Source organism: Diabrotica virgifera, chromosome 2 (genome assembly GCF_917563875.1).
Source record: "Diabrotica virgifera virgifera chromosome 2, PGI_DIABVI_V3a".
Lineage (NCBI taxonomy): Eukaryota > Metazoa > Arthropoda > Insecta > Coleoptera > Chrysomelidae > Diabrotica > Diabrotica virgifera.
The window spans coordinates 24,718,715-24,742,905 of NC_065444.1; positions in this window are offsets into that span (position 1 = coordinate 24,718,715).

Consider the following 24,191-nt stretch of genomic DNA (forward strand, 5'->3'; position numbering starts at 1 on the left):
CGTCAGGAAGCGCGGAGGGTAGGCTCACTCCTTGTTAATATATACCTCTATGTTCTGCACAGTACCATTATATTCCACAATAAAATCATAAATATAATTATAACATGTTTAGATGACATGGTTTTATTTAAGATATTAGATTTGATAGTGCTCATGTCCGAGAAATCTGCAAAATTCGCTACTTTAACACATTCTTTTTTTACATTTGGTATTTTACAAATGACTACCTCATTCTGAGTAACGTTATATATTCTGTTTAAATAAATATGTGGTTAAAATGTAGACAAATATACAACCGGTAAGACAATTATTATACTTAATTATCGAATAGAAATTAAATTATGGATATTTATTTTATTACTGTTTTATTTTACAATTTTATTCTTAATAAACATTTTATAAGTATCAATTAACCAATAAGGATTTAGCAACATCAGCAAGATACGTCGAATGAAGTAGGTCTGGCGGAAATCCGTGGTGGAAATCTGGTGGAAATCCGTGGAAATATAACGTCAAATGTGACATTATTTTGTAATAATTTATTTAAAATATGTAGTTTAGATTCAAACAAATTAGGGCAGTGATTGATTTTTTAACTGATTTCTGTGTAATTTGTTTCGGTATAAGGAATTTAAATTCATTAGTATTAATTAAATACAGTTAAAAATTTATAATTTATTATTATAATAAATCTTCGTTTGGAAATTGTGATTTTTATTTTTAGCAAAAACTGTGGTTGTAGAAAAAGTATAGCGTGTAAGGCGTACATGGCCAAATCTGTAGAATACGGTGGATGGGACAGCAGCAGCTCGTAACCCAATTCGACCAATTTGGCCATGGCGACGGCGGAGGTTTGAGCCGGTGCGTTGTCACGATGGAAGAACAGGTACTTTTTTCCCCAATAGGGGTTGTTTTTTTTTCTTCTGAAATTCGGCATCAAATCGGCTCAATAATACGGTACAGCAAACCCCTATGACCGTTTTGTCATTTTCCAGGAAGCTGATATAGATCCCTTGTGAATCCCAGAAAATGGTGGCCATCACCTTTCCAGCCGATTGGACAGTCTTCGCCCTCTTCGAAGCACGTTAGCGGGGTGACGTCTACTCTATCGACTGTTCCTTGGTCTCTGGCGTATACCAGTGAAACCGTGTTCCGTAGTCGGTTATGAAACAACGTAGAAACTCCTTTGGATTGCGCTTAAACAGCCTCAGACATTACTCTGAAGTGGTCTCATGGTTGCGCTTATTGTTCAGAGTAAGCAAATGCGGCACACATCGCGCCAACAGCTTTCTGCCCACAATTTCATGCAGGATATGACCCACACGATTATTTTTTGAGATGCCTACTGTCTCAGTTATCTCGCGCACCTTCAGTCGGCGGTCTGCCAATACGAGATCGTGGATTTCTTTCAGGTTATCCTCCGTGGTAGCCGTTTTCGGGACACCGAAATATTTTTGAATATAACTATGTCTAATTTCGGTTGTTCTTTAGTTAAGAGTACTGTCTGCGTGTACGTTCAGTCTTAACTTCTCTTATATTAATTTTTATTATCAAAATAACGTTACTAGTTTAGTTAGCGAAAACATATATACACATTATAAATTAATTGATACTTCCTTAAATATTCATCATCATCCAACCAATTCACATCCACTGCTGGACATAGGTCTCCCCCAAATGTTTCCATACTTCACGGTTTTGTGCTGATTGTTGCCAGTTTTTACTAATCCGCCTGATATCATCTGTCCATCGGGTAGGCGGTTTTCCTCTACTGCATCTATCTGTCTTCCTTAAATATTGCAACTTCTTAAATCTATCTATCTATATATCTGACTGGTTAAAAATGTCTTAAATTATTACCCCTTCTGCAAAATAGCAATAAATAGAAAATAAGGGGGCAAAAAAGACTGTTTTCATTCAATGTTTTTCAACCACTTTGGTTGCACTTAGAAGCTTCATAATTCGCATAGAAAATTCTTACGACATACTTAAACCGTCCACCAAATTTCATTAAAATCGACCTAATATGTATATTTTGCATAATAATTTTGCAATCTAAATTTTTTTAAAAAGTTCAAAATTTTTAAAAACTTTCTGAACAAAAAGTAGACTATTTGGAAGTTTATCTAATTTTTTTACATATAAAGAGGTTCTCTACCTACCTAATACACTTTACAGAATTAAAATCGGATTATTTAAGCGGCCTCAGACTCAGCACTGTTGTAAAGTTATAAACAATGTTTTGGCTTATAAACAAATACAGTGAGTGAGGACATTTGAGTTGGAATAAATTCATTTTCTTGAGAATGGACGACTCTGGAGATAAATCCTGAAACAGATCGATTTTTATTTTTAAATTATAATTTTTTGGCATAAATATCATACTAGTGACGTCATCCATCTGAATGTGATGACGTAATCTAAATATTGGAATTAATTTAATTCAAATTTTTTTTTAATTCAAACCCTGTATACATAATTATGTTAATGTTTATATTAGTGAATACAAAAATAAATAGCCTTTCGATTAAGCTATCACACGGCACCTATTCTCATTTAAAAAAAATCATCGATTACGTCATCACGCCCAGATGGATGACGTCACTAGTATTATGATATATATGTATATTAAAAAAATAGAACTTAAAAATAAAAATCGACCTGTTTCGGAATTTATCTCCAGAGACGCCTATTCTCGGGAAAATGAATTTATGCCAACTCAAACGTCCTCACTGTATTTGTTTATAAGCCAGAAAATTGTTTATAACTTTAAAACAGTGCTGAGGCCGCTTAAATGATCCGATTTTAATTCTGTAAAGTGTATTAGATAGGTAGAGAACCTCTTTATATGTAAAAAATTAGCAAACTTCTAAATGGTCTACTTCTTTTTCAGAAAGTTTTTAAAAAATTTGAACTTTTAAAAAAATTTAGATTGCAAAATTATTCTGCAAAATCTATCAGGTCGATTTTAATGAAATTTGGTGAACAATTTAAGTATATTGTAAAAATTTTCTAAGCCAATTACGAAAGTTTTTCGTGCAATCAAAGTGGTTAAAAAACGTTGAATAAAAACAGGCTTATTTTGCCCCCTTATTTTGTATTTATTGCTATTTGCAGAAACGGTAATAATTTAAGACATTTTTAACCAGTCGTTTATCGTATAAAATTCAATTATCTTTATTTTATTTCCCTACGACTTTGTTCCAAAATGAATCATTTTAAAGTTATGAGCAAAGAAAGTAGAAGAAAATCGATGATTTTCGAAATTTTTAAATATTTTAATTTTTTTATTAATGTTCCGGGCATATTTGAGAAGTAGCATAAGTCAATTATTATTGTTGAAGTTGTCACCTAACTTTATCTGCAAAAATCCGAATGCCGCCTCGCACATCGAAAAATAGACATTTTTTCACAGATCCGCTCTGGTCTATAGGTTAAAAATGAAAAGTGTTAAATATTTCTCATAAAATGCGCATACAATTCTCGACTATTGTATATGACTTTCTAATGTTAGCAGCACGGTATGCGACTCGGAAAAAGTTTTTGTGGAGGAATTCTTCTGTTAAAAACATATTGTGGTCGATGGCCATAAGAGATACGTTAAATGCGTTTAAGCCATAAAATCCGATATACATATGCCATTCCTCTTTCTTACCTTGTTCTTTGTCTGAGACTTATTTAACCGTTTATGCATGTGTTTTTGCATTTAGTTTTTGCGAGAACTATTGGTTGGCAACAAATAGCTTTTTATTTGTTGTTTTTTCAGCTTTTTTGTTGTGTCAGCGTCTTACGACGTGCTAGGCTGTGAAATTTTCGCAGTTTTTACGAATTTTAGGTTCGTTTATCGTGGAATCACTGTTCTCTGGCGTCCTGATCATTGGCAATAAAGAAAAATGTGTATCATGTGACTGTCGAAATAAACTGGCATATATTCTAAAAAATGGCTTAAAGTTCTGCTTTAAAATCATTCAAACTGAATAGGGAACTTGCACATTTTTTTTATTACATAATAATGTTCAGTTTTGTATAAAAATAAGATTTCCAAAATTTCACGCTTCAAAAACTCATAATAACTTAGAAGTACAAATTTAAAGTCTTCTGTATTTTAAAATAGTTCAAACGACCCGTGACGTCACATAGTTTAACTATATGGTTCTGTTTATGGTTATATTTAGGTATATTCTTCTGCTTCTTCTTTAGTTTATTGGCCTCCACCTATTTGAGTATCTGGCCAGCTCGTCGTCGCGGAATAAAGGAAAAATATTTATATTCTAATGACATTTATCGTATGTCATTGTAATAATATATACCAGTTTTTTGAGATTGGAGTTTAATATAGTTATTGAAGGAAAGGAAAGCAGGTTTACTATGGAAAATAAAACCATTTTGTAAAAGTACAAATTTTCTATGAATAGTTCAAACGATCAAAAACACTTGTAACGTCACATAACTGCATTTTCTATTGACGTTTATAATGTCTAATTTAAAATTATAATACAATTTTGTTTACTTTGTTGGTTCAGAATGTAAACATATCTATAGCCCGATGACGTCACGACGCGTTTTGAGCTGGCTGGTATAATTTGAATTCTTAATCGTCTTTAGGGGCCAAACGAAAAACAAACAAAACTTTTTATGTTTGATACATGTTTTAAATTATGTTCTGTTGTGATCTATAACATTTTTTTCGAATTTAAAATTTTATGCAAGTTCCCTATTATTAACAACTAAGTAATTTTAGATGATATTCAAATTATTTTCTGATTGACAATTTAACAGAAAACAGGCATTTTGACTTATGTGCCAGTTTTCTTAAATGGCACCGCGACCGCATTAATATTGACAAATTAATCAATGATGAGAAAAGTTACTATAGGTGCTATAGGTAGTGTGACCAACTAGCCCGAAAAATCCGGGACATGGCCCGAATTACGAAGTTGTGTCCCGGCGTCCCGGACAAGGCTTCCGGGCTTTCCGAATTTTCAACGTTTTGGTAAAATTCTGTATTGAAATTTTGAATACGTTATTCTTCTAAGAATTCACATCAAATTGAATTGGTTGGACGAAAAAAAGTCGACAATTTGTAGAGTGTAACATCTAATTCAAAACGCATGCATTTTATATCGTGGTACTATAGTTCTACAAAAGAAAACTCAAACTCTGGACTTTTTCCCGTTTCTGTATTTTAATTATCGTCTTCTGAAAAGAAGATTCAAAAACATGAATATCAAATAGTGATAATTATATTTTTATATTAACCTAAGGTTCTATTTTCATGGAAATCCAACATCAGTTGATTTTCTAATTTGTCCTTTTTGAGAACAATTTCCGTGTTGGAGTCGAAACGTCAAAAATTAACAAAAATGTAATTATCATTACAACCCACCCTGTTAAAATTTTTTAAATGTTGTTTAAAAATAATAATTATAAAAATGTTAAATAATCAAAAAAATGATGATATCAATAAGAATAAGTAGTATACTTATGTAAAACAAATGGCCCGATTTTCAATGAAAAGTCCCGGATTTCGGGTATTTTTTTCAGCATTGTCCCGAATTCGACTGAATTGGAGTTGGTCACACTAGCTATAGGGGAATAATTTAGTTTTTCTTACATGACGCGTAACCTTTCACCTTCGCCAAAGTTTAGGAAGCGATTGGAGTATTGTATTACGCAATACATCGGTTTTCTGTTACGCAATGTGAAGAGTCCAACATTATGCAAACTCGCCCAATGCCATGTGACGGACTTTTTGAATTTTTTTGACACCAATAGGTAGGTATCTCAAAAATTAATGGACAATGTGACAATGAATCAGTAGTATCTAATAATCACAGAGATACTCAACAACATACAACTCAGGAAAAATACCAATATGATGGTTGAAGTCTGAGTTTATTGCACTTCCAAAAAATGCAGGAGCCGAAAAATACGAATAATACCTAATAAGATAAGCCTGCTGAGTCATCTCCTAAAACTATTCCTAAAGATAATCCATGATAATCCCAAAATAATCCTTGGGAAAGAGAGGCTTTGTTTTCAATACAAGTCATATTTCCAGAGATGCAGAGACGTCAATTATCTGGTTGATTACGAGAAAGCGTTTTATCCATTACAGCACGCCAAGATGATGTTTTATTAATTTTGAAAAAGCATTTGACAAGGAGCACGAGCACGATAAACTAATTAATATCTTAAAACTGAAAAACATCGGCCGCCGCGACATCAGAGTAATTTTAAACCTCTACTGGAACCAGAAAGTCAAAGTAAGAATTGAGGATCAAATTCCGGAAGAAATAGAAATTCTTCGGCGTGTAAGACAGGGTATATTGTCGCCACTGCTATTTAATATACAGTATGTCCTTGTAAGTTGTATCCATATGGAAAACTTTTTTATTATTAATTTTACGAAAAAAAGCTATTCTTCATAAAAAGCTCTGCATGGTCCAAAACCTAAGATTTAACCATCAAATATCAAAGTTTTTGAATATTATACGAGGTATGTCAAAAAGTTTGAATTTCACTCAAGAGTAAAGTAGCTTTATTTTTCACAATATTGAAAATTGCTATTATGAAAAGTTGTTTGGAATTAAAAACTATATTCTAGTATGCAATTACATCCTTCTAATTGAAAATCTTTTTTTTTTGAAAAATTATGGATAACTAACATTATTTTCAGTTATTTCAATTCAGATAACTCTTTTATTATTATTTTACGAGAAAAAGTGATTCGTAATAAAAAGTTCTGCATGGTCTAAAACCTAAAATACAACCATCTTATGTAAAATTTTATCAATTTTATACGAGGTATGTCAAAAAATTATGAATTTCGCTCAAGAGTAAAATACGTTTATTTTTCACAATATTGAAAATTGTTATTATGAAAAGTTATTTAGAATTAAAAACTATGTTTCAGTATGTAATTACATCCTTCTAATCGAAATATTCTAAACTATAAAGGTACTTTATACTTGATCAAAATTCATCTTTTTTGACATACCTCGTATAAAATTAATAAAATTTGATATAAGATGGTTGTATTTTAGGTTTTTTTTCAATTAGAAGGATCTAATTGCATATTAGAATATAGTTTTTAATTCTAAACAACTTTTCGTAATAGCAATTTTCAATATTGTGAAAAATAAAGCTACTGTACTCTTGAGTAAAATTCAAACTTTTTGACATACCTCGTATAGCATTCATAAAATTTGATATCTGATGGTTTAATCTTGGGTTTTGGACCATGCAGAACTTTTTATAAAGAATAACTTTTCTTCGTAAACTTAATAATAAAAAAGTTTTCCATATGGATACAACTTACAGGGACATACTGTATATATAGCGAAGCCATCTTCCAAGAAGGTTTAGGAGAGTATACGGATGGGATGATCATAAATGGTGAAATCCTTAACAATATAAGATATGCCGATAACACTGTCATATTCACTTCAACTCCACAAAGTCTGACAAACATACTACAACGGCTGAACGAGAAGTGTACCATATATGGTAATAAAATGAACTTAGAGAAAACAACATTCATGGGCATTACAAAACATCCAAAAGACAACGAGACATTTCATATTAATAATATCCAGATAGAAAGGGTAGATAAATACAGATATCTATACTAAATTTACAATCAAGATGCAGTAGAAATAAACAAACCAAGACACGTTAAATGATACTATTAGGAGCACTCCCGAATCATAATTTACAATGTACAGCTGGTTCCTAAACAAACTGATACGACTCTTTGCAAGATTTGATACGAGCAAGATTTGATCATTTTGAGCAGTGTATGATTGGTCTGACATTATATTATATTTATAATGACAGACAAATAATAAAATAAACAAACAAACAGCCATTTTTTGGGGTTGAAGTTATCAGTAGTAATTGCATGGTAATTGCACGAGAGCTCTGAAATTATTGAATTTTTCCCGAGTGACACTTTGACAGTTTTAATTTCACGAGCCGAAGGCGAGTGAAATTATGTCAAAGCGTCACGCGAGCAAAAATTCTATATTAATTTCAGAGGTCGAGTGCAATTTGTTGCGATTATTTCATGAATAAAACTGTTCAAAACCAAAATTTTATTGTAATTTATTTATGTAAGTACCATTAAACACACAGTTTTTATAAATATTTGACGATTGAAAGTCATCACTTTTATAATTTTTAAAACATTAATTGTCATTAATGTCACTGAATGTATTTTTGCGTAGCAACGCAGGGCATCTGACGTAATATACTTAACGACGGGAGATTATCAAAAATTATCGATTTAATTCAGATTTCTGTAGCTTTCTATTGTTCAGAATCTCCTATGAATGAAATAATCTGACAAATTTTAAGATTTGGCAGTGACAGTGACAGTATGTAAATAATAAGTATTTATCCATCAAAATATAATAAATTAAATAAAATTAAACTCATATTCATTATATCACACCTCATCAAAAGCTTTTTACAAGAACGTAGTCAGCGATTTTGATACCGTTTAGAGCCAGACTACATTAAGATCGCCTATAAATCGTGTTGGTAATTGCCTTGCAGCGAGACCAAAAACAAAAAGAAGAAGAAAGTACACTGCTCAATTTTCTACAAAATACGCTTTAAGAGTCGTACCAGTTTTTTTTTTGGAACCAGCTGTACATACATTGTAAATCCAAAATAATGATTTACAATGTACATATATATATATATATATATATATATATATATATATATATTATAAATTATGATTCGGGAGTGCTGCTAGTAGCATTTAACGTGTCTTGGTTTGTTTATTTCTACTGCATCTTGATTGTAAATTTAGTATAGGAACATTGGTTAGTCAAAACGCAGAACAAACACAAGAGATTAAAAGCCGTATAGAAATAGCAAGGCCAACATTTGTGAAAATGAAACATCTATGTATTATGTAGTCGGTACCTACCTAAGAATGGATCTAAAGGTAAGGTTGTTGCGCTGCTACCTACGTTTTTACAATTTTGCTCTACGAATCTGAGGCCTGGACATTGAAGCAATTAGAGATTAAGAAATTAAAAGCTTTTGAGCGTTGGTGTTATCGAAGAATGCTACGAATATCATGGGTAGACAAAATTAGCCATATTGAAGTTCTTGATAGGGTAAATAAAAAGGAAGAAATTATATAGACAATTTAGAGGCGGAAGCTTAAATATTTCGGTCAGATGTAGTAAGAGGTTGTCGTTTGTCGTTATAGTCTGCTGCGTTTGTTTATTTATTAAGGGCAAACTAAAAGAAAAAAGGGATGTAGGAAGAAGACGAACCTCCTGGCAATGAAATCTACGGGAATGGTTTAGTGTGAGCTCTAACCACCTATTTAGAGCTGCTCAGTGCCGGATTAACTATTAGGCAAAGTAAAAGTTGCCTAGGGGCCTCGACTAGATAAGAACTATAAATCATACTTATGTTGAAAAATTCAAATATCGCGCAACACCATAAAAGTGATGGTGGACGTATAAAATTACATTACAATGCCTACTTTTATTCACATAGAAAGTCTATGCTGTGAGAATAAATCACTAATAAATGCCCTTTGATAGAAGAAACAGTTTAGTCCATTCTTTCACGGTTTTTGCTCTAAATTTTAAAGAACCGCTTGGATTAACATGAAATTTGGCATACGCATAGCTTACATGTCAAAGAAAAAAAGTGATATTGTGCCGATGTGTGCTTTTGCCCTGGGGGTGACTTTCACCCCCTCTTGGGAGTGAAAAAATATATGTCCAAAACATGTCCGGAAATGGGTAAATTGACTAATTTTAAGTAACTTTTGTTCTATAGAGCTTTTTCGCCAAGTCAACACTTTTCGAGTTATTTGCGAGTGAATATGTTCATTTTTCAATAAAATAACCACATTTTTAGACGATTTTTCGCAAATAACTCAAAAAGTAAGTATTTTGTCGAAAAAAAACGTTCTTAGTAAAAATATAGCCTATAAAGTAAAAAAAATGGTGTCCGCGTTAGGTCTCTGGATCTCGTAGAACCAGAGTTATAGCCAATGAAAAATAGATTCATATTCACCAAATTTCAAATAGAATATTTCGACGTGAAATATCCAAAAAATTAAGCACTTTTTGGGGAAAACCCAATATAACTTTTTTAAAGTATTTAAAAAAGCTTTATTTCTGTTTTTACGAAAAGTTTCTAGCATTAAATTTAAGCAAGTTACGCTCAAGATAAAGTTGGTCCCTTTTGTTTTTGCAAAAAAAAATCGGGAAGACCACCCCCTAATTAGCAACTTAAATGAAATTAATCGTTGCCGCTCCACAAATTATTTTACTTATATTGTTTTTATATGATCTGTAAGTTTCATCGATTTAAAGTGCTTATTTTTGAAAAAATTTGGTTTCAAAATAAAATTTTTAAAAATTTAAATTTTGAAAAATATGTTTTTTTTCAAAATAACTTAAAAATTGTTAGAGATACCAAAAATCTCGAAAAACAAAAAAACTCAGATTTGCTTTTCTGAATATCATGTATTTTTTTGTTTTTCTGTTAGACAAAAATTGATCAAGATTTGGTGTTTCTAAATTTGCATACATTCGTGATCAGTGATTCGTTCAACCCCTTTTAACTACAGCACTTTCAATAATAAGGACTTTGAACCGATGAAACTTACAGATCATATAAACAATATATACACGAGTCAAGAAACTTGTGAAGTCGTTACGATTAAGTTCATTTAAGATACTAATAGGGGGTGATTTTCTCGATTTTTTTACCAAAACCAAAAGGGACTAACTTTATTTTGAGCGTAACTTGTTTAATTTTGATGCTAGAAATTTTTTTTATAAAACAAAAATGAAGCTTTTTTTAAACACTTTAAATAAGTTGTAATGAGTTTTTCCCGAAATGTGCTTCATTTTTGGTTATTTCACGTTAAATTATTCCATTTGGAATTTCACGAATATGAACCTATTTTTCATTAGCTATAACTATGCTTCTACTAAATAAAAAGACGTGATATATACACTATTTTTTTAAATTATATATAGGCTATATTTTTGCTAAGAATGCTTTTTCGACAAAATACTTACTATTGGAGTTATTTGCGAAAAACCGTCTAAAAGCGTGGTTATTTTGTTGAAAAAATGAACATATTCACTGCCAAATAACTCGAAAAGTATTGACTTAGTGAAAAAACTCTATAGAACAAAAGTTACTTAAAATTAGCCAGTTATTTCCTGACTTTGTTTGGACGAATATTTTTTAACCCCCAAGAGGGGGTGAAAACCACCCCCAGGGCAAAAGCACATATCGGCACAATATCACTTTTTTTCTTTGACTTATTAGCTGTGTGTATGCCAAATTTCATGTCAATCCAAGCGGTTCTTTAAAATTTAGAGGTTTTGCAATATTTTACCGTTAAAGAATCGACTAGTATTACAGATGAAAATAAGAAAAAAATTCGAGACGAGCAGAAAACGCAAGAAATACAGGAGAAAGAAAAGATCCTTAAGCAAGATCTAAAACAGAACCAAAACTTATTTAAACTCAGTTTCACACAGAAATCCATAGCTAGTGAAGCTGCGGCCAATGAAAATACACGTGATGAAATAGAAATTACTGAGGGAAGCATAACCTCCGTAACTAAAGAAGATGAAAAAACATGTAACGACAGTTCTATTCCAGTTCAAGAAGTTAAAGAACCAGAAACCAAAACTAAGATAGAAATTGAAATTAAAGATAAATTGGGTCCTAAATTCGGAAAACGACATAGGATTACGAAATACAATAAATGAAGAAGTATGGAAATTTTGAATTGGGAAAGGTCCTCATAATGTAAAAACTTTGAAGGAAGTTTTTCAGCACAAAAAAGAAATTTTAATTGGCTAACGTATTCTCCCTCAAGTGGAATATCATATTTTGGGTTTGTTCAGTCCGTGTACAACTTTTTGTCAGCCTCTACCCACCATTGGGAAGTTACGATCAAATGCTTAAATGAAACTCCACTAAGCGATCACATTCGCCAAGATCTAGTCCTTAAAAGATCAAGCAGCACAGATGGACTGCAAGGACACATGCAACAAGACCTTTGTCTAAAAGTTATAACGCTTTCAAATCTGCTCTTCATCAGAGCCGGATTTAAGGCAGTGGGGGCCCCTGGGCAGAATTGGTGTGGGGGCCCTACCTCCTACCGTTAAAACAATGTTGATCTACTTTTATAAATATATTTTTAAATAATAAAAAGTACAAGAGCTGTAACTATTTACAGTAAAATATTAAAAATAATAGTAAGATGTATGGTTAACGTCCGGGAAGTTTTCGAGGTATTTTAATTAAAAATTTCTTGATTATGTGGGACATATCTAGTTGCATTAAGACGTCGTGGCCAATGCTCATTATAGAGAGATGACTCAAACACTCTTGGCCCATCATAGACCGAAGTCGATTTTTAGTTAACTTAAATTTTGAGAATGATCTCTATCCACTGCAGTTATTTAATATCAGAACTAAATATAAACAAAGTGTCACCTCAACATTTTTAAAAGCATCATTCATATTCTTTTATTTTAGCAGTTCGTACATTTGAAGTTCTTTGTTTATATTTGATGAGCTGATTTCCTCTTTAAATGCATTGAAGAATCTTACAAACTGTACCAGATGGACACATAAGTTTTCATCTAAATGATTGCTATAAATGTTGGCAAGCTTCAGTGAGTGAGCTTCAATTTCATTGAGAGTTAAATTTTCCCATTTTCCAAAATTATGTAAAAATCCAAAATTGGAATGAATGGATTCATATGTAGACAGCCTCTGAGTTAAAGAGGTAATGAAGTGATCTAATATAGCGATGAAATTTTGAGCTCTAAACTTCTCTGATGTTCTCATATTTTTCGAAATTGTCACGTCTTGACTGTGTAATTTATTTAAGTGATCTAAGTGCTGCCACTCCTGAATTAAGGTCAATATTTGGATCTTGAAGAATACGACTTGTGCTGTTTCTCTTCCCTAATATCCTCTCTGTTTCCAGTAAACACATTCGATTATAGGTACAAACCATTTGCAATGCTACGAGTTTTAAATTATTCGTCTTCCGAAATTTTGGATACTGCTCCTTTAATCTGATTATAACCTTTAACTAGTTCTTTTGCGGCATCACCTCCATAACCATCAAGTAGTATTTGCTCTTTTAGGAACAATAATATTTTTTCCACGATCTGCGTTGCTGTCGCTTAAAGACGCAGCGTTTAAACATTTTGTTAACAAGTTGTATATATATATATATAATGTAGAAACTCTGGAAACTCGGGACATAGACTAAACACCGTTTTTTCTCCTTAAAGAACAAAATTTATTAATTTTGAATACAATTATGACAAAATATTTACATACCTTAAAGAAAATCGGTTTTATAAGTCTTTAACATTCTAATCTTTAAATTAACAATAACAAATAATACATTAACAAGTTTAAACGAAAAAAATTAACAAATATGTAAGAAAATATTAAATTAGATTTTAAAATTGACGGAACAAGATTTATGTCAATTTTGTGTAAGAATATTTATTATTCTTCTATTTCTTTATGAATAGCCTTTTAGACTTTTACATACCAGGTTTTCATTATTACATCTCCCCCCCTTGAAAAGGCAAGAGCTTACTGCTATGGACAAAATTTTTCTGATTCCGACGATAGCCTCCATTTATTTCATAAATTGATGACGAAAACCTGTTTAAAACTTTGAATGGCCCCTTTCTTATCGGATCAAGTTTGTTTCTGTTAAGACGGTTACCCATTTCGACATAGACTAAGTCTCCGACTTTAAATTCATAGTCTTGCTTCTTCTGGTCAACTCTAATTTTATTGTTATTGTGAGCTCTTTGTGAATTTTGGAATGCCAGAGTTCTGTTCTGAGCCAAATCTTGGGGCTGATTAAGATCTAAGGGCAAAATTGAAGATTGTTCACCCGTGAGTAAATAAAGTGGAGAGAATTTTGTTACGCTGTGTGTTGTCCGGTTGTATTCTTCTGTACATTCAATTGCGATATTGGACCATGGATGTCGTGGTTTCTCGTTAACCTTGCAGCGGATACGATTTACCAGTGTTTGGTTGAGACGCTCATTTAATCCGTTTGAAAAAGGACAGTCAACAGCCGTAAAAATTAAAGTTATGCCACAGTTTCGTATGAAGGATTTGAACTCATTTGAATTAATCGCTGCATAACGATCAGCCAGGAGAACTTTCACCTTATTCTTCTCAAAAATAGGACGTAAGAACCTGATTAGATCCTTAGCTTGTTGGCCTTTAGAAGGGAATGTATAAGCAAACCTACTAAAATGATCTACCAAAAGATGAAGATAACGTTTAGGTGAATGGTTGCCTGCAAACCCACCAATAGTGTCAAGTGACATGATTTCATATGGTTCTTTGGCTGGCCCTAACTGTGATAAACGACCAATGTCTCGGCTTCTTCTTGACTTGTTTTTCTTGCAAATATCACATTGCTTACAAAATTCTGCTATAACTGCATCCATATGTTTAAAATAATAAAAAGGTCGTATCTTTGCTATCATATGACCAGTTCCAATGTGGCCATAGTGAGAATGAATTTTTTTTACCAACTGTAAACCGAAGTTCTTAGATATAAAGATGCGTTCTTTGTTTCTTAGTTTTTTATAAAGAAGTTCGCCTTTTTTAACTATACGTTTGTCTAAAGAGAGCTCAGTGCTATTATTTTGTTGATCTTCTTTTAGGTCTTCGATGGTTATCAAATTAACCACTTGTAGTATATCATCAGTATTCTCAAATGATTCCAAAACAGGGTTTCTCGAAAGAGCATCTGCTTCTTGGTTCGTTTTGCCTGGAGAATATGTAATGGTAAAATCATATTGAGACATATAGTACACTAGGTCTCCAAGTTCTTCATCAGTTCGTGCTTTTATTTTAAGATTTTCTAATGGTTTATGATCTGTGATTACCTGAAACTTAAGCCCTATTAACCAATGCTGCCAATAACGTAGCGCTTCTCTTATTGCGAGACACTCCAAATAGACCGCTTTTTTCTTTGCTTGTGATGGCGTGAATTTCTTTGAAAAATATGCTACTGGGTGCAACTCACCATTGTCTTGTAACTGTTTCAAAACTGCCCCAACTCCTAAAGCACTAGCATCTGTAAATAAAAAAGTTCTTTCCTCTGGGTCAAAAATTGACAAGATGGGACTCTGGCAGAGATATTCTTTGATTCGAATAAATGTTGCCTCGCATTCATCTGTCCATTTAAACTCTGTTTTATTACGTAGAAAATTATGGATGGGCTCAAGAAACCTAGTATGATCTGGAATGTATTTATGGTAAAAATTTATTTTTCCTAGGAACTGACGAATATTTTTCTTATTTTGAGGTCTGGGAAAGTGCTTAATAGATTTTAAGTTATCATTATGTGGTCTAACAGAATTGTAAGAGAGAATAATCTAGAAAAGAACCGTTTATATACTTATAAGTATATGCTAGATATACTGTTCGCCAACTTTTATCGCCGTAAGTTTCTAAAAAAGAATTTTGCCATTCCAACCATGCTCCATGCATTGTTAATTTACATAAAGTTGAGCTATACCATTCTATAGCATTATGTTCCAGAAATAGACGTAATATTTGTATTTTAGCTTCATCTATTACTATTTCATGTCTTTCGCACTCATTTTCAAAATTACTCATCCACTGTCTAGCATTTTCTTTGCCTTGAAATTTATTTAAAACAAACTGACTTTGAATTTGGGAGATATCCAGCCCTCTGTTTACTTTTGTCTCGAGTTTATTACTTAATTTATCAATTAGTCTAATTAAATCTACTTTAGTTTTATCTGTTGCTTCTAATGAAACCGAAGTATTTATCAGCGTGCTATTCTCTACTAATTCCTCTAAATAACAATTTTTAAAAACAAAATTACAATCTTCATCTAAATACAAAGTAACAATCTCAGGATTTAATGTAATCGTGATGTTCCTATACTGACCTACTTTTGTCAAAGCTTTACTTGCCATTTTGACAGTACTACTTGTGTCAAATAAATCTTTATGATGTTTTAAATTTTGTAAATTTGTTGGAAAGAAATAAGTGGTATCATCTGATAATAATCTAATTGTTGTTAATTTAACTACCTCTAAGCTATTTTCTTCACCAAGTTCCAAATGGATTCGTACCTTCTTTGTTGACATCTTCCTGTTTTCAAGGTGACCAAAAACCGATTTATAATGTAGAAACTCTGGAAACTCGGGACATAGACTAAACACCGTTTTTTCTCCTTAAAGAACAAAATTTATTAATTTTGAATACAATTATGACAAAATATTTACATACCGATTTATAATGTAGAAACTCTGGAAACTCGGGACATAGACTAAACACCGTTTTTTCTCCTTAAAGAACAAAATTTATTAATTTTGAATACAATTATGACAAAATATTTACATACCTTAAAGAAAATCGGTTTTATAAGTCTTTAACATTCTAATCTTTAAATTAACAATAACAAATAATACATTAACAAGTTTAAACGAAAAAAATTAACAAATATGTAAGAAAATATTAAATTAGATTTTAAAATTGACGGAACAAGATTTATGTCAATTTTGTGTCAGAATATTTATTATTCTTCTATTTCTTTATGAATAGCCTTTTAGACTTTTACATACCAGGTTTTCATTATTACATATATAGTTGTATAACACTCAGTTGCAGCTTTTAAAACTAAATTTAGAGAGTGGGAGACACAAGAAGTCCACAACTCCAAGATATTAAGGTACGTATCCAAACGTGGGTGCTACGTGCTCGGTGTAGCAGCTCCACATAGTGGATACGTTGGTGCTCGCCCCACGGCGCTCACCCTCTTTGATTCAACCGATTTGCCGGTTATATGTAGTGGAGCGCATGCCGTATCCATTTGAGCAGCTACACCGAGCAGGGAGCACCCACGTATAAATACGTATATTTATCAGTCAACGCATATAGTTCGTTCTTATAAGTTGCAGCTTTTGAAACTAAATTTAGAGAGTGGGCGACACAAGAAGTCCACAACTCCAAGATATTAAGGTACGTATCCAAACGTGGGTGCTACGTGCTCGGTGTAGCAGCTCCACATAGTGGATACGTTTGTGCTCGCCCCACGGCGCTCACCCTCTTTGATTCAACCGATTTGCCGGTTATATGTAGTGGAGCGCATGCCGTATCCATTTGAGCAGCTACACCGAGCAGGGAGCACCCACGTATGGATACGTACCTTTTTGTTCTATAATTTCAGCCTGAACACCATTGTATTTTCCACTGATAACTGACGCATTAACGTAGGACGGTCTCCTGCAGTTTTTCAAATCGATATCATGTTCTTGCAAAATAATGTCATTATAGAGAATTAAATATATCTTCTGCTTTATGACCGCGATTTGGCAAAAATATGGTAAACCTCTCAACAGGAGTGAAACCTTCTATGTAACGAAATATCACAGTTAATTGATTGGTATGAACTGAATAATATTTTGACTTCTTAATCCTTAAAACTATTTCATTTAATACGTTTTGAACCATCGGATGTACACTTTCCTCACATATGGTTGATGAAAGATATTAGTTGACATGTCGGCTTCCAGGATTTGGATATTTATTAATATAGTGCTTCAAAAATTTATCATATTCAGCTAATAACTGGAGTATTTCCAAATAATTTTCATTTTGTAATGAACTCAACAACTCATTTTCGCTGCGAAATGCTAAATCTAGTTCACAAATAAACTTTATAACACTAAAATTAGTATTTTGAGTATTTTTCAATAAGCCTACTATCTGCATGTTTCCAATCACAAAATCCTCTGTGGCTAAAATGTGTACCCACACTAGATAAGAATTTACAAACGAAGCAATACACTCACCCGGTGGAAGGTGAAAAACATGAATAATATTAGAATTATATTATCACTCCTACGTTCCTTCATTTTATAATTGACATACATTGTCGATGTCGAGTTCCTGGATCTCCTTCCAAAATCTGTTTAAATGAACCTCTTATGTTTGAGGCTTTGTGGGGGCCCCGGGCAGCTGCCCAGCCTACCCCCCCCTTAAATCCGGCCCTGCTCTTCATACTCTTACTGAAGACACTAATCAGAAAGCTGAAACAGTTCATGAGGCTAAGTGTTTGTTGAAAGAAATGTCAAAAAAGAAACATTCATAATGAATTAGTTTTGGTTAACAATTTTAGAACGCTGTCAGTAAATCATTATAAAGAGTGAACGCCAAACTGTAGTTCAGTTTCTAAATTCACTTTTGGATCTCTTAAAATACCAAAGAGATAGGTACTTAATTTTGCTTACTGCGAGCAGAATGCCTGAATATTTCGACTCGAGTAAACAAAAAGCGAGCAAGAAAACTACATTTTGATGATGCTAATTCCAATAAAATTTTTCTACAGGATGGACAAAAGTTAAAGGTTGAAACGTATCTACCAATGTTCGATAAGATAATAACTGAGCTGAGTAGTTTGACAGTGTACGGGTCAGTGAACTTAGTATTTGGTCTTTTGCGTTTTTCCAAAATTGAGTGAATAAAGAAGTGTGCTTCAAAACTACAGGAAAACTATCCTGATGATATTGAATCTGAACGTGAAGATGAACTAGAGCAGTTTAAATATTTTATAGCCCAGCTTCAAGACTTATAGGTAATAGTATATCATGCAACGAGCATTTAATGATGGTCATTATGAAGTGAGTATGAAGGATACGAAACGAGCCGTATGTGGAGAGTTAGAGATAGAGTACGAGCTTCATAATGATAATTAAAAGCAAGTTGTATACGCTATTTTTTCTATGATCATTCACAACAAAAAATATATTCAAATTTATTAATTTTGTAACACAAACAAATTAAGTACTTATTTTGTCAGTTTGTTTACATATTGAGAACTGCCAAAGCGTATGTATTTGACTCACCATTGGTCACTGCGCGTGTACCACCTTTATCGCGATTCTACTGGTTAAACATCTGTATCTTAATAAAAATCTCTATCATAATGAAGTTCATTATGATACAGGTAGTAACATCATAATTGATATATTATAGTATGAGAATAGAAAAAGCAATTTATTCCAGTAATTTTGGGTTATATCGCAACAGGCGAACAGACATTTTCAAAAATGAAGATTATTAAAAATGGAGAAAGCCTGGGGTCTCATAGCTTGGATTGCCTAGGGGTCTCAAGATTCTTAATCCGGGTCTGGAGCTGCTGTAAGTAGAATCTTCGATAGAAGAAGGAACATTAAGAAGAAGATGCTAACCTTAAACTTCACTTTATTCTGGAATGTTTTTTTTTATATTTAGTCAAGTTCAATTTTCAATTTTCAAATTCTTGCATTCTTGCAAATTCTTCCTTCTCCCTAGCGGCCTTCTATTATGTATTAAAGATTAATTAGTTTTATCTCCAGGTTATTTAATATTTAATAGAACTCTGTAGTTGTGCGTGATAAATTATTATTGTCTCTCAATTATTTTGCATTTCATGTCATGTATATTCATTTTTCTGTCGTACAGTTACCAATTCATAAAAATCTTGTAACATTAGTTAATTATAATAAAGCAGTGATTTTTCACGTCAAAAAATTGCATAGAATCGACATCTTCTCTTATCTTAATTAATCATAAACGCACGATAATCTTCATACGTTTACGCGCTTTAAAAAGTGGTTAGTAGACCAACTGTCTGATGGTTTTGCCTTCTAAGGAGCTATAAATAAGTCAAATTTCACATCACCTGACATGTTATTAAATACAGAAAAGCAATAACGATTATAAGTTATATATCGGGACCTAAACACCGATCGCAGATAATGACCGGTTGTTGGAGAACTTCTTTACCAGCTGGGACTCATTCACTGCCAACTAGGATTCTAGTCAGATATAAAGCAAGGCGTATCGACCAAAAGGATCCAATCCTGGACACAAAGAATTCTGATTCTCATTATCTCAGTAACAAAATTCAGGTCATAGAACCTTTTGGTAACATTTTCTATAATTTTAAACAATTTAATACCTAGTTTTTAGATCATAAATAGGTTTATGTAAATTAAAAATTGTAAATATTTTTTTTTATTTACAAAGCTCAACAAATCTTCTTCTTTCTTGTTCTTCAGCCTTTGTTCGTCCACTGCTGGACATACGCCTCTTCCATTTGATTCCATCGATTTCTACTCTTGGCAATTATCATCCACTGTTTGCCCGCGACTTGTTTGATATTGTAACAATAAAACGAGCGGTTCGTATTTATATACGACTTTATTAATTTATTTATACAAGTGTACTTTTCAAACTCTAGCTTAAAACTAACTCCTCACACCGCGATTTGCTATTTAAATACATAATAACGTCATTCTCGAGTATTCTGGACTCCGCCACCTCTAGCTATTGCGCCAACTTCCATCTGCCGCACGTATCTCCCCACCACTTCCATCCATATCGTGCTCTCGCTAGAACAATCTCGGCTTACGTCGAGGTGGAACCGTTTGGAGCTGTTATTTGCGGTCGGTGATTAATTATTTTGTTACAATATCATCTGTTCACCTCTTCTGCAGTCTGCCTACTCCTCGACTCCTCGCCTGTTCCCTCTTGGTCTCCACTTTGTTAATCTCTGTGTCCATTTTTCGGTATTGTCTCGGGCAACATGCTCGACCCATTGCCACTTGAGCCTTATAATCCTTGTTCTTTCACGAATGTCGATATTTCGAATCCTGTCTCTCAAACTAATTCCTAGCATGGCCCTCTCCATCGCTCTTTGGGATGTACTGAGCTGTTCTAAGGTTTTCTTTGTAAAGGCTATGGTCTCCAGTACATAAGTAGTTACAGGCAAGATACCTTGGTCATAAACTCTACCTTTCATTCTTCAAAATAAAACTTAACTTGCGAAAGCTACCCAAGACAGCAATTGTATGCGTCTCTTTATTTCGGTTATTTGGTTTTCTTTCCCGATTTTAATGGTAGATATGTTCAAGATATATACTCACGGACATATTTTATGCATATTTTATCTTCAGTCGTTATTATTTGTTTATTTTTTATCTTTGAAATGTTAGTATTTTTTTATTCGTTTATTTATCTATTTATTTTATTTATTTATTTATTTGATGTATTTTAATTTATTAAAAATAAACAAATGGTTAAGCATAGTTTTTATAACCGAATATGCAATAATGTAACAAATTAACAAACATTACATAGTATGGAAAGTGTGCTTTGGGGACTTGACAATTCTTGTTTTGTTGAAATGTCAGTTAGAATATGTCAGTTGGAGAGTTTTATTTTTTGATTCTGCAGTTTGCTTGCTGATATGCCACATTTAGGCGAGTTAGTGTTTGCCAGAATTGTTACTTTAAGAAATGAGAGTTACAGACAATAAAATATTGCGTGGATAGCGAATATCCATCAGTCGACTGTTTCTCGTATAGTAAAGTTATACAATGAGACTGGGGCATACAAACGGCGACCTGGTCAAGGACGAAAAAGATGTACAACGCCAAGAGATGACCAATATTTAAGATTGAAATCTTTGCGAATTCGTACACTTACAGCTCCTTATCTCAAAAATGTATTACTGATCACAAGACAAGTTAATGTAAATGTCAAAACTGTGACTCGAAGACTTAAAGGTTTGGTTTGAATCCAAAACGGCCTGCCAGAGTTCCACTTCTTCAACCACGGCATAAAACGCAAATGTTGCACTTTGCAAAAGTTCACGTTAACTGGAACGAACATCAATGGAGAAGAGTCCTTTTCACAGATTAAACGAGGATACAATTATGGAAGCCAGATGGATGTGATCGAGTATACAGAAGGTCTGGGGAACGTTTCGCAAAATGTAATCTTGTACAAAATATTAGTTTTTGTAGCAGTTCCATAATGCTATGGGGTGGCATTAGTTGGGAGAGTCATACGTAGCTTATTGAGGTGAATATTCGAATGAATGCTGACTGGTACATACGGAACATCCTTGAAGAGCATGTTTTTCGTTAAGCCGGCTTCATTGGGTATGATAACTTTGTGCTAATGCATGATAATGCCCTTGTACATATCGCAGGAACAGTCATACGATATCTTGAGGATGTTGGGGTTGAGGCTCTAGACTGGCCACCAATAAGCCCTGATACAAATCCCATAGAACATATATGGGACATCCTAAAAAGACATATACGAGCAAGAAATCCAGCTCCAAACTCAATTGCAGAATTACGAATTGCTGCACAGGAAGAATGGAATCGACTTCCATAAGAGATCATCCAAGATATTCTGCGGAGCATGCCTAGAAGGGTTCAGGCAATCATTAGAGCTAGAGTAGGAAATACTAGGTACTAAATTGTTACAATGTTGCCGTAAAAAAATGTTCTATTTTCGTTATTGTTTCTTTTTCTAATTAAATGTTATAAGCAAAATCAGACTATTTCATTCATTTCTCTACAAATTAGTTGTGACTCTGCAATATGCAAGTTACTTGACAATAAATATACGTAGGATATTCCATCTCAACTAATTTAGCAATAAAAAGTACACATTTTTTAAAAAGGAAAATAAAATATGCAATATTTTTGTCTGTGAGTGTATAATATAGTGGTCTACATTTCGTAATATAATATAATATATAATACAATAATATCATAAGTTATATATTACAAAACTTGGATCAAGTGGGGTGGCTTCTTATCCACTCATGCTCCTTGCCTACTAAAATGACTTACTATTCTCCTCCATTCATCAATGTTTGTTGCTCTTTCTTCCCAACCAATAATTCCCTCATTTCTGAGATCTTCCCGTACGCTGTTAAACCATCTTTGTCTGGGTCTTCCTTTACTTCTTTTCGTGATTAGGCCCTGTTTTAGGATCATCTTTGACATACTCTTCCTTTCCATTCTCATCACGTGTCTCATTCATCTCACTCTTTGTGCCTTTACGAAGCGACTGATGCTTGGTTCGTTATACAGTTCCTCTAGATCCCTGTTTGTTCGTTGCACCCAATCTTCCACCTTGTTTTTGCCTCCAAATATAGCTCTGAACATTTTCCTTCCTCATCTTTTCAATATCTCTGTATTTGCTTTTTTCACTAACCATACCTACTTCACTACCATACGTCACTGTGGGTTTTATTACTACTTATATATCCTTAGCTTTGTTTTTCTCGATACACATTTAAATTTCTTCAGTGGTCTTAGGCCCATTCTACCTGACATTTCTAGTCTATAATAACTATATAAGTAAAATGTACCACTCTCGAAATTATATTCCCTTGCTTCATTAGATATGAAAGTAAACTGTATCTCTTCTTTTTGCTCTGTATTTCTGAATATCATCTACATTGACTTTTCCTGGTTTATTTCTAGGTCAAAATATTTTGCCTCTTTTTCTAATTCTTTCATAACATTTGTTAATTCTTTTCTTGTTTTCGTTAGAACTGTAAGATCATCAGCGAAGACCAGACATTGATGCTCATTTTTGAAGATGGTTAAAACAATCTTTTGTATTATGTTCAGGATGATGTCAAGAAAAAAGTCTAGCATAGAAAAATGGGTGGAAATGCATAGTTGTACTTTAAAGAGCATGAAATACATTAGCAGTGACTTTATGCAATCGGTGGTCTGGAAGTCAGTTCTAATGGCGTATTCGTAGAGATCTAAAAAGATTCTATTAATCTATTTACATGCATTTATTGCCAAAAACCTCTTAAACTCCAGAAGATGACGTTCCTATTTGCATCAATTTAGTGCCGAAATCACTCGAAACTCCAGAGGATGACGTGACACCAGACACCAGGTGCTCCGGGTGTCCTTCTGATGGAATGTTCGTTTTTAGCAACCCCAAAAATCTCCGAAAAATCTGTTTGCATCAATTTATTGCAGATAACCCTCGAAACTCCAGAAGAAGGCGTGCCTTAGTAGCGGTGATACTAAGCTCTAAGTGGTCGGTTCTGATGGCGTAGTCGTGTTGAGCAAATACAAAAACCCTCGTGTAAACAAATTTGGCCCTTAATAAGCTTATTTTGACAAGCCATTCTGCAAGGAAAAATATTTGGAAAGCAAAATACAGGAAGAAGAAGAACGTCCTGGTTAAAGAACCTCAGAACCTCGTTCAACACAATATCTTTGCAGCTTTTCTGCACTGCTGCATATAAGATCAATTTTGCCATGATGATCGC